The sequence below is a fragment of the Camelus bactrianus genome, chromosome 9, assembly GCF_048773025.1.
Source record: "Camelus bactrianus isolate YW-2024 breed Bactrian camel chromosome 9, ASM4877302v1, whole genome shotgun sequence".
NCBI classification, from domain to species: domain Eukaryota; kingdom Metazoa; phylum Chordata; class Mammalia; order Artiodactyla; family Camelidae; genus Camelus; species Camelus bactrianus.
Genome location: NC_133547.1, coordinates 70,572,933 through 70,583,827, shown reverse-complemented (window position 1 = coordinate 70,583,827; position 10,895 = coordinate 70,572,933). Strand labels below are relative to the sequence as shown.

Genomic DNA, 10,895 nt, shown 5'->3' with positions numbered 1-10,895 from the left:
AGGCCAGGCTCAAAAGTGACCTCTTACACCAGAAAACTCGCACCTCTGACATCTTTGTGTTGCTCCACGCCTCACAAAGCACTCACACCCTGCCCCTCAGCCACACAGCAGCCTCATGAGCCGGCCACCTTGACCCCCAGTTGACCAAGGCAGCTGGGGCTCAGTGGGGTCAGGTGCCTTGCCCAGCATCGCACTGCTGGTGAGGGCAGATTCTGAACTTGGCCCTGATTCTTCTGAGTCCAACCCAAGCCAGTTTCCTCTGTGCACACAGCCTCTAACTGCACAGAGGCCACGGACACGGTGTACCCTCTTTGTTTGATAGACTTGTTTCGTGTGTGTGTGTTTGTTTGTTTCTACAAGGTGAGAAATTTTGGTAAGCCTTGAATTTGGTACCCACCCCCCTTTTCACTTCTCTTTTTTTTAATGAAAATGTTACAGCTTCTTGGTGGAGTTGTAATTAGGAAATTCTGGGTTACTCAGGTAGGCAGAGTTGACAAATAACCAGGCAGCACTGGATGGAGTATCCTTTCCCCTCCTCAGAAATTCAGATTTTGCAAAATTGGAGGGGAAAGAGTTGTGAGGATAGGAAAAATTTGTGCAGCTGGGCTGGGTCAGGGAAGGTAGACTCCCTCCTTTATGTAGAACTAGAAGAATGTTTTGAAGTTATGTTTATGCATCATGATTTTTTTTAATACGTGCAGACATGAGGCAGGATGGGAAGAGGGGAGCAGATGAAGGAGGAACCCAGGTTGGGGTCCAGCCTTTGGCAGGAAGGGACTGGCAGCCCAGATGGGAGAAGGGTTCCTGAACAGATGCCTCAGAAGACCCCACCATCACCCCACTCCACCTGTACTTCTGAGTGACAGTGATGACAGCAGGGCAGTGACAGCTACCTCAGGGTGGAGCACACGCAGGCCAGGCTCTGTGCCAGACACTGTTGTTTCTGGTGTCCTTCATTTTCATTCTTTATTTGAGTGGTGACATGTTTATTTTAATATGAACCCAGAAGTATGTGGCCCATCTAGCTCATGATTGCTCAGATATTAGACTCAGGCCAAAGTAGGGGCTTAACCTTTTTTAAAAAGTGAGTCAAGTAAAAGAAACATATACACATTAAGGCTGGGGGTGTTACACAGATTGGGCAAAAATTCCAAGAGTAGGACAGAAAGGACTGAAGTTTGGGAAAGCTTGCCTTATCTGTATGAGCTAGGTAAGTAATATGATTATGCTCATTTTACAGATAGGAAACTGAGGCTCAGAAAGGTTAAGTGACTTGCCCACAGTCACACAGCTGATAGATGGCAGAGTCGGGACCCAGACCAAGGCCTACCTGACTCCCAGGGCAGGTTAGCAGCCCCAGCAAGGCTTAGAGCCCACAGCCCAGGTAACATTCTCATCTTCATCCTCCAGGTGAAGCCCCAACACTGGCCCCCAGCCAGCCTTCCTGGGGCTGTCTGCTGGAGAATGAAGGCCTTTCTGGCTCCTTACTGAAGGGCTGATGGAGGTGAATCCCACTCTGGGGACCCCTCCAGGCTTTCTTCTTCCAATCAGCTGCATCTAATTCTCTCAAATAAAAGCCTTTTCAGAAAGTGCCTGGCGTGATGCTGCGTGTGACTGGCAGAGCCGCGATGCCATGGCTTCTCTGTCCAGCCAGCCCCATCCCCACCTCCACCGACCCCCAGAGGGCCCTCCTGGTCTCCCTTTCCTTTCTTCTCAGGTCTCTCCCAGCCCTTCCTTTCCTTCTTTCTTTCTTATCTCTGAATCACTTTTTCCAATAAGCTGTCGACTCAGTATATCAAGTAACTCCCTGAATGATTTCTGTAAGACTCCTCCTGAGGACTGAAACCTTGGAGCTGGACATACATTATATTTATGTGGGGCCAAGATTTCAGAGCAGTATTAAATTTGCATGGGGAGCTGACAGAGTAGCCTCTTCCACACAATATGGATGGTAAGGAAACAGCATCTTCAGCAGGATGGAAATAGTCACACAAGCAACTTTGCCAGGTTTATTTCTCTACTGGGAGAAATCAGCCCAGTTTACCCAGGCGTAGGGGGAGCAGCAATCAGACAATCAGAGCAAACCTTGTGGCTGAGAAACCATTTGGATCCCTGTGTTTTATAGTTGGCTGGGTTCCTAACCAGGGATCCTGAGGCTACAACCCCAGAAGTAAAAGGCAGTTGGGGTGGATGGGTGTGTGTGTGTGTGTGTGCACTTGTGTATTTGGCTGTGTAGTTCTGTGGGGGGAAAGGCTTGTGTGTGTTTGACTGTAAGCCTTCTCTAAAGAGAGGGCCTGTAGCTCTTGTCCCCTCTCAAAGGGGCCTCCTACAATCCTAAAAAGGTTATACTGAAGGCCTAACTGTGTGCCAGGCATGTAAGCTGCTAGTGGAGGTCCCTGAGAAGAGTAATTCTGCCTGAACTTAGAGTTTAGAGAAGAGAAACTAACAAATAAACAAGAAAAGCCAGATAGCGGTCGAGCAGGACAGAGGATTTAAATAAGCAGGTGCCATGAATGGGTGGCTCCTTGAAGTCAAGGTGGGAAGCAGCTGGCTTCCTGCTGCAGCTAACCCCATGGCCACTGTGTGACACAGTGACAGCTGACATCTGCTGACAGCTCACCACGTGCCAGGCACTGTCCTCAAAGGCTTGTGTTATTTCTGTTAACCCTACCCCTGACCCTGAGAAGTTGGGACTGTTTAACAGATTCGGGTGGTAAGGTTTGGCAGGGTCACCCAGACAGTGAGAGAGCCAGGACCAAAATCTAGGGTTACCCACCTCCAAAAGCCTCACGAAGAAAAACACTTACCTCTCCAGACTTCATTTTTCTCATCTATAAAAATGGGACGGTTCTGTATTTGGGCTTATCCCTGAGAAGCAAAAAGAATAGTTTTTAAAATATAAACTTTTGTACAAATAGGCCTGAGAGTCACACCCCTGTGTTTGGCTCAGGAGCCCAGGTGGAGCCAATGACATGTCTGCAGCAGAGTTTTCTCAGACCCCTGCAGGGCTTTCCATTGAACTACCAACATGAGAAAGGTTACTTAAACCTCTTTTGACTAACTGGAGAGTTTGCTTTGTCTCCCACTGTCCTGTCAGAGTTCCATGGAACAGCAGCTTTAGTTCGAGAAGCCTGGCCCTGGCAGCCCTGAGGTGGCGGTCCTCACTGCTCGCTCACTGCCCGGTGGCCGCAGGCTCATCTCCCTGAGCCCAGCTCCATGCCTCGCTCCCACAGCCTCCAAGAGCTCTGATGCTGGCCTGCCTGGCTGGTGTGAACACAGGCCCGCTGGTGCTGGCAGTGGTTAATGCCTGGACACAGGCTGACAGCACCGAATAGCAGCAGCAGTCGAGAAAACAGCCTAGGCCACATTAGCCCTGCAGCTGATTGAGGGGTTTGGGTGTCAGCCCCCCGAGAGTATCAATGGGCTGTGTGGCATCCTTCACTCAGTACCTTGGGGTGACTCGGATGTGCTTTTGAGGGTAAGGCTCTTACGGAAGAGGTGTGGCGGAGCCAAAAGCACAGGTTTTGCAGGTGAGAAAGATCTAGACACACCCCAGCTCTAGCTTCTAGTTCCAGGACCTTGCACCACCTGAGATCGAAGGGGCTGTGGGAGGTAGGGCCGTTTTTCTGTTAACCCTCTAAGCACTTACGACAGAAGTAGGTAGTTTTTCATCATTACTATGTGTGCAGGGAGATTGGGGCTTTTTGTGTATTTGTTTGTGGTTTGTTGTTTTGTTTTGATGAGTTATTTTTAACCAGCCCTCTGACTTGTACTTCTTTTACTGTGCATTTCTTCCCAGTGGGACACAGCACACCATTCTGCTTGATTGAGGGCTTCAGTCACAGCAGTTCTGAACATAGGTGACTCATAAACCACAGTGGCCGTTATGTGGAGTTCTTACTGTGTGTCACCCTGAGCGCTTGACTGCACTAACATTGAAAATGCGCAGCATCCTTTGCTGTCACCACCCCACTGGACAGATGTGGCTGCTGAGGCTCGGAGAGCCTAAGTCGGCCTAGTTCCAGGGCCCAGTTACTCTCTCAGTGTTGCTGTCTGGAAATGTGGGTGTGGCCAAAAGTCCTGGGGCCCTAAGTGCCCCCACCCGAGGGTCTGCCCGCCTCATCCAGACAGTGGCACCTGTGTCCCGCCTCACTTTGATGTGAGCAGTCTCTTCCTTTTGCGGCCCCACATCTGCTCCTCCCCACCTGCAATGTTCCCCCACTGACATCCCCTTCCCACCTGCAACATCCAGATCTCAGGGACCCCAGTGCCAGCCCAGGCACATGAGCCCCGGCTACTTGGTGATTCACACTGTGGCCTCTCCCTAAAGGGTTTCCACCACCATCCACTCCTTCCCCCGCTACAAGCCCCACTTCCCAGCCAGCCTGAGCTTGCTGTCACCTCCCTGCTGGGAGCCACCAGCTGAGCGGTCAGTAACCCTGTAACCTTGCGCTAACCCCTTCCTTTCTGTGCCTCAGTTTCCCCACTTGTATGATGAAGGAGTGTAGATGGCATCATTTGCAAGGGCCCTTCCAGCTCTGACGTTGCAAACCTCTGTCATCCTGCTCTGTCATTGATAACTGCAGTGGCCTTCTTGGGGTTCTCCGTGTGGCCACCATCCCAACTCTTCCACACTTGGTCTGGCTGCACACCGCAGCCAGAATGAGCTTTCAGAACCAGAATATCATTTCTCTCCCCTCTGTTAAGCCTTCCCATGGTTTCGCACCTCACTTGGAATGGAAGTCAAACTCCTTTCTGTGGTTGGCAATGCCCTGATTGGGCTGCGGGCCACACTGGCTATAGCTCAGAAGGTGCCTTGAGCACAGCCAGCACACCAGCCCACCTGCTGTGAGTCCCCATCACCCACATTACTAACCTCATCACTGTGTGTATCGGTTCCTCACCCAACCTGTGTCCTCAGCTTTGTATTTATGGCTTGCCCTGACACTTCCCTTTTCTTACATGTCCCAAATTATTAAAAGCAGCTGCTTTATAATTAATTGAATGAATCATGGGGAAAAACACGTTTTTTTCTGTCTATAAATCATTCCACCTAAAATTTTTCTGGGAGGATAAAATGCTGTGATGAGTACCCAGCACACATCTGACTCAGGCCACCGTGCTCCCAGGCTGCAGCTCATGAATGTTCAGACGTCTCTGGAACTCCCCCTGGCCTGAAACAGGACCTTTGGGGTCAGTTGTGGTAGAGTCAGTAGAGAAGGGCCACAGGAGTCATAAGCATCCTTCAAGAGCTGATGCCACTTCCAGACAGGGAAATTGCCCCAACAGGATCACAGTCTTGTTCTTAAGACCAACACACAGAAGCCCATTCAGTAACCAACTGGTGTGATTCAGAGCCTGGTGTCGGAACTCAGAGGAAAGCCAGGTATGGAAGCTGGTGCCGAGTGTTCCCAGAGCAGAGACTCTCTATCGGCGTGTCCTGGAGCACAAGACGGGTTACAAGTGTGCCCGAGGAATCCTCTCCTCTGTGTCCTGAAAGTGCTTACAGATGCCAACGTTCTCTGCGTGGACCCTGACGTGGAAAAGGTTGGGAAGACCAGCCAGAGCAGGGAGACAAAGCTTGAGTTGGCACCTTAGGTGGCTAGGCCTTGGGTAGAGATTTCACCTTCTGGGGCAGGAGAGCCCCTCACGACTGCTGGACGTTTTCCGTACTTGCATGCTTGTGCTGCAACCCACACTGAGATGGTATTGGCCACTCAGGGATGATCACATCCAAAAAGAGTCATGGATGCGGCGTGTGTGCTACCACTGACCGCCAGCCCTTGTGCCTGGCGGTTCCTGCTCATCAGGCACAGCCCTGAGCCTGGCCTTGGAGTCCTCTCGGGGTGGCCATGCCCCAGGTGGCCGCCGCATTGGTCAGGGTTGGCCCTCAACTTGAAGCCATCTTCCTGTCTCGGGTCTGCCCCGTGCAGTTCCCTCATTTTACAGAGCCCAGCAGGGGAGAGTGAGCTGGAAGGCCATGGGAGAACACCCATCTTGCCCCTTGAGGCTTCTAACCCCCAGCATAGTGCTTTCTGGCTCTTTCCCTACCACGTTTATTTGTTCACCAAGTGTGTACTGAGCCCCTGCCATGTGCCCCCTCGGTGGGAGATCCTGAATGCAGGAGGGAGCCTGACTTAGGAGCTCAGGGTCCAGGGAGAGGCCTGGCAGGTGGTGAGAGCCACACTCGGGGTCGCCCTCCCTGGGGGAGCAGAGACCCCGCAGTGGGTGTCGGCCGGCCCCTGTCTCTGCCTCACTTGATTCTGGGGCTTTGCCCATCATGCCAGCTGCCTGTGTTCCATCACTCCTTGCTGAAATCCTTGTTGAAATCTTGTCTCCAAGGCCAGCTAAGACCTGTGGCATCCCAGGCAGGCAGATCCCGGGTCCCTCTTCAAGCCGGTATTCTTGGGGTGGTGTTTATCATTTATTCAGTGAGTGTGGAGACCCTGGTTTTCTATTAAGGAGCATGTTTTTCTGTATTATTCAAAATCAGGGGTATTTTAGATGTGCCGAACATGCTGGCTTTCATATCCACCATTTGTAACAAGAGAAGACTGGTTCCTCACAGCCCCTGAGGGGAAAAGGAGCCCATGTGGACATAATTACAGTTAGGCTCAAGTTCCTTTGGTTTTTCTCTTTTCCTCTAACGATAGCAAACATTCTCCACTTTTCTGCAGTTTTTGTTCTTTCTTTGGTTCCCATTTGCAGTGTTCCAAACCAGACAACTTCTTGGGTGGAATACTAAAGAGTTTGAAATTTATACAGTAAACAAATCCATTTACCCTTAAATACACTATTCACAACTCAGTTCCAGAATTCCACTGACCACTCGCCCTGGCCTGGCCCAGTCGGTGAGCTGGCCCTTCCCCGCATGTGCATCCCGCACAGATGTAGTTGTGTCAGTTTTCAGCTGCCACAGGTGGGCACCAAGAAGGATACAGTCCACCTCTGCCAGAGCAGAGCCAGCCCACTCTGGAGGCATCCAGGATAGAGGGTTTCTGTTGACACCTGTGACATTTCAGCTCCTCTCGTGACCAGTCTGCCCCATAACCTGGCTCGCCTGGGTTTCCCATTGAGGCGAGCAGAGACCTTGACACTGGGTGGTCCCTTCTTTGCTTTCTAACACCATTCTTGGCTCGCCCTGATGTCACAGGTCTCCAGGGTCAAGAAGAGGGCACCTGATGCGCAGCTTAGCTTTATGGCCTAGAATTCATTCACTTCTTCATTTCATAATGAACCGAATAGTCAACAGAGCAGATACAGGCCCTGCCCGTATGGAGCTCACAGTCTTCCTGGGAAGATAAATAGTTGATGGGGGGACAAATGTATCTAATTACACACTGTGGTAAGTTCTTTTAAAGAAAAGGATGCTGGCGTGGAGACAACAGGAAGCATCTGCTTCAGACGGGGTAGGGTAGAGCAGAGCAGGGAAGACTTTCTCCTGGGGTTACATTTAAGCAGACTGGCGAATGAGAGGAGCCAATCTCTCTAAGACTTGAGGTAGCAGGAGGAGTCGTGCAAAGGCCCTGAGGTGGAAATGAGCTTAGCATGTGTGTCACACAGCCTAGAGAGGGGGCAGGGTGGCAGGCAGATTTAGGTAAATGAGGGCAAGGGAGTCTCTGGGTTGAGGTTTAAGGGGAGGCAGGACCCAGACCGGCACAGCCTACGTAGCACTTGGAATGTTGGAGAGAGAACCCCCGCTCCCAGCTCCAAGGGGAGCCCCATCTCAAGGGCTGCAGTAGCTTGCTTGGGCTGTCACAACAAAGTGCCACAGACTGAGTGGCTTAAGCAACAAAAATTTTTCTCACCATTCTGGAAGCTGGAAGTCTGGGATGAAGGTGTTAACAGAGTTGGTTTCTTCTGTGGCCTCTCTCCTTGGCTTGTAGATATCTGTGTCCTCACATGGTCTTCCCTCTGTGTGTGTGTCTCAGTCTCCTTAAAAGGACACTGGTCACAGTGGATGGGGGCCCACTCTAATGACCTCATTTTAACTTAATCACCTCTTTAAAGAGCTGACTCCAAATACAGTGACGTTTCTGAGGTACTAGGTGGTTAGGGCTTCCACATATGAATCTGGGGGGCTATAGTTCAGCCCATAACTGGGGTCTTAACTGACGCCCTCTTTGAGGACAGCTTTGTGGTTTCAGATCAGCATATTCAAATGCCCTGGGAAGCCAGAGGAGACACTCCTAAGCAGACTGCTCCCTCTTTGTTGAAAGAGATATAGCAAATATTTAAGAGTGTCAAAGACTTAATGGCACCAAACTGAGACTTTCTTACCCACGATTAATCACAATCCATGGAAGAGAGTTGGAAACTTTCCGGGAGTGATTCAGTGGTTATTACTGCAGGTCCCCGTTGGCCCACACTTTGGGACACCCTCTTTCAACCTTGCCAGGAAGGGCAGCCAGCAGAGCCTAGGCAGGGAGGTGGGTGGCAGGCTGGGTGAGGAAGAGGACTGGGGATGGCCAAGCCCGCCAGGCTCTTTCATGCTTCCTCCCAACCCCTAGCATGGCCCCTTGCCTGGGAGAGAGGCCCAGACAGCTTTATGCTGAATTAAATGGTGGGGACAACCCCCAGCCAACTTCAGGATCTGCCTTCCCCAAGACCCCTCAGATCAGTGTGTTCTCTGCTTCCAGAGCTGGGGAGATAGCCGACCCCCAACTGCTGGAGGACCAAGGTGTCTACAGACCCACTGATTAGCCTTGGGTGGCTCTCTTCACCTTATGCTGAAGATAAAAATAACTACCAGGAGGGAAATGGCCTAGAGAAATTACCTTGAAATTCAGAAAACATGAAGTCAGGCTCCATCTAATTAAGATGACATTTTAAAAGGAGGGTTGGGGGATGCCTGGGTGGCATTTTAAATTGCAAGCTGATTGTACAGCCTCTAATTTTGGTTCTGAGAAAAGTTTCCAATCGAAACAGAAGACGGACTTCAAAGGCGCCGCCTACTGCAGGCCAGGCAAAGGGAGTGAAAGACCAGCAGGGGGGCCCTGGGCACAGTGTGGCCAGGACTCAGCAAAGGCTTGGAGGTGGCAGGGGGCCACGGTCCCCTGGAGCCTGCTGTGTCTTTTAGGGGATCAGTGGAGCCGCTCCTGAGAGGAGCACTAATTGAGGCAGTGGCCTTGTCCTTTGAGAGTGAGTTTTGTCCAGCCTGGGCCATCTTGGGGGCACTCACTAGGCAGAGCTTTGGCCTGGACTGGCTGCAGGCATCCTCCCCCGAACTTCTTCTCCCCCTGGTGCCATAGAAACAAGGCCTGGTTCTCCTGTAGCAGCCTCGAGCACCCTCTTGGGGAGGGGGCTACTCCCTCAGGGGATTTCTCCCCGCCAGCCTCTCAGGCCCACCAGGTAGAAAAGGCCTGCTCCCTCCCAGAGTTCTGGGAGAGGCAGTCCCAGTCCCTTTCAGTTTGGAAGGCAGGTGGATGGACCTCCCAGTTGGAGGTAGGTGGAGGCTGACCCATCCTCTCAAGCGTGAAGATCCTGCTCCCCTGCTCTCTGGGCAGAGCAGCCCCAGCTTTGTGCAGAGCCAGCTGCCCTCAAGGGGCCTGCATGTCCTCCCTTTTGTTCACCCCGAGTTATCTCACAAAGATGGTTTACCTAGGCAGACTCACTGTTGATTTGCACTAATGTTGATTTGCACACACACATGCCATGATTTAAGCATCTCCCAGTTCAAAGAGCATACTCACCCAGACCCTGGGTTCTCACAGGGACCCTGGGAGGGGAACGTGGATGGAGAACACCACTCAGACCTGAGGAAACTAAGTCACAAACAGTTGAAATGATGTGCCTACGCCTTTGGAGGCCAAATCCTTGCACTCTTCCACAAGTCTCACGTGGACGCATGTCACTTCCCACTTCCTTCCACTAGACTCTCCCTCACCCACCTAGCTTCTGATCAGCCACCAAGGTCTGTGTCCTGTTCCCCTTCTTTCTTCTCCATCTGTCTCTCCGCAAAGGCCTTCATCCAGTTCCTCCATAGGGAGGCAGGCAGGATGGTGAAGTGGCTGAGGAGTGAGGGGTAACAGATGGGAGGAGTTCCAGCAGGTGGCGGCGGGCGAGGTGGCCTTGGTTCCCTCCCAGTGGGGAGCCATCGAGGGTTTTCTGTGGTGATTAAATGCTCTCTGGGCAGTAGATTAAAGGAAGAGAGGCTGGAGTCCAGGACACAGGTCTGGACCCCAGCTGTCATCCATGCAGGAGAGGCAGGGGTGCCTTGGAGAGGTGTTCAGACAGTTCTGGAGGAAAAGGACAGTTCTTGGGAATCAGCTGCAGGGACAGAGGAAGGGAAGAGAGCAGAGTTGGCCTTGGGGTCTCCAGCTTGTGTGATGGAAAACACAGCATTGCCTTTGGAAAGGCAGTGTGTCCCCCAAAGAGTGGTGCAGGCACTCCTGGAGTCATACAGGTTGACCTGGCCATTCATACAGATTCACATCTTCTGTCTGAGTAGTGGTAGGTGTTTTAGTGTATATTAGAAAAATTAACACACAGACGTCTGATTTCACAGATACTATTGTTTAGGATAAGTTGACTTTTTAAAGTGAGTTATTTAATGTCATTTTATAAAATTAAGTAAATAGCAGCGTTCACTTGCTGGCATGACAGAAACCAGGAGCCTGAGATGGAACAGAGGTGGTGTTGGGGACTGTGAAATGGGAGACCAGGAGCAGGGGAGCAGGGGGACCGTCCAGGAATGTGTTGAGTAGAGGAGCCAGTGAGCCGGGGCACTGCCCAGAGAACCTGAACAGAGGAGGTCCTGGTGGCATCCCGCCCACAGAGAAGGTGGCTTAAGAAAGCAAGAAGGGGTTTGAGGACTCAGCCCTGGGGACTTAAATGTCGGGTGGAGGGACAGGGACCCACAAGGGAGACAGAAGAGGGCTTACAGTGGACCAAGG

At 51.6% G+C, this 10,895-nt stretch overlaps 1 protein-coding gene across 2 annotated transcripts in view; it reads left to right on the top strand.

The window, feature by feature from the left end:
* The window catches only part of GNAO1 (G protein subunit alpha o1), a 152,369-nt gene that overhangs the window by 97,183 nt on the left and 44,291 nt on the right, over window positions 1-10,895 (top strand). The gene's annotated exons all lie outside the window — the stretch shown is intronic.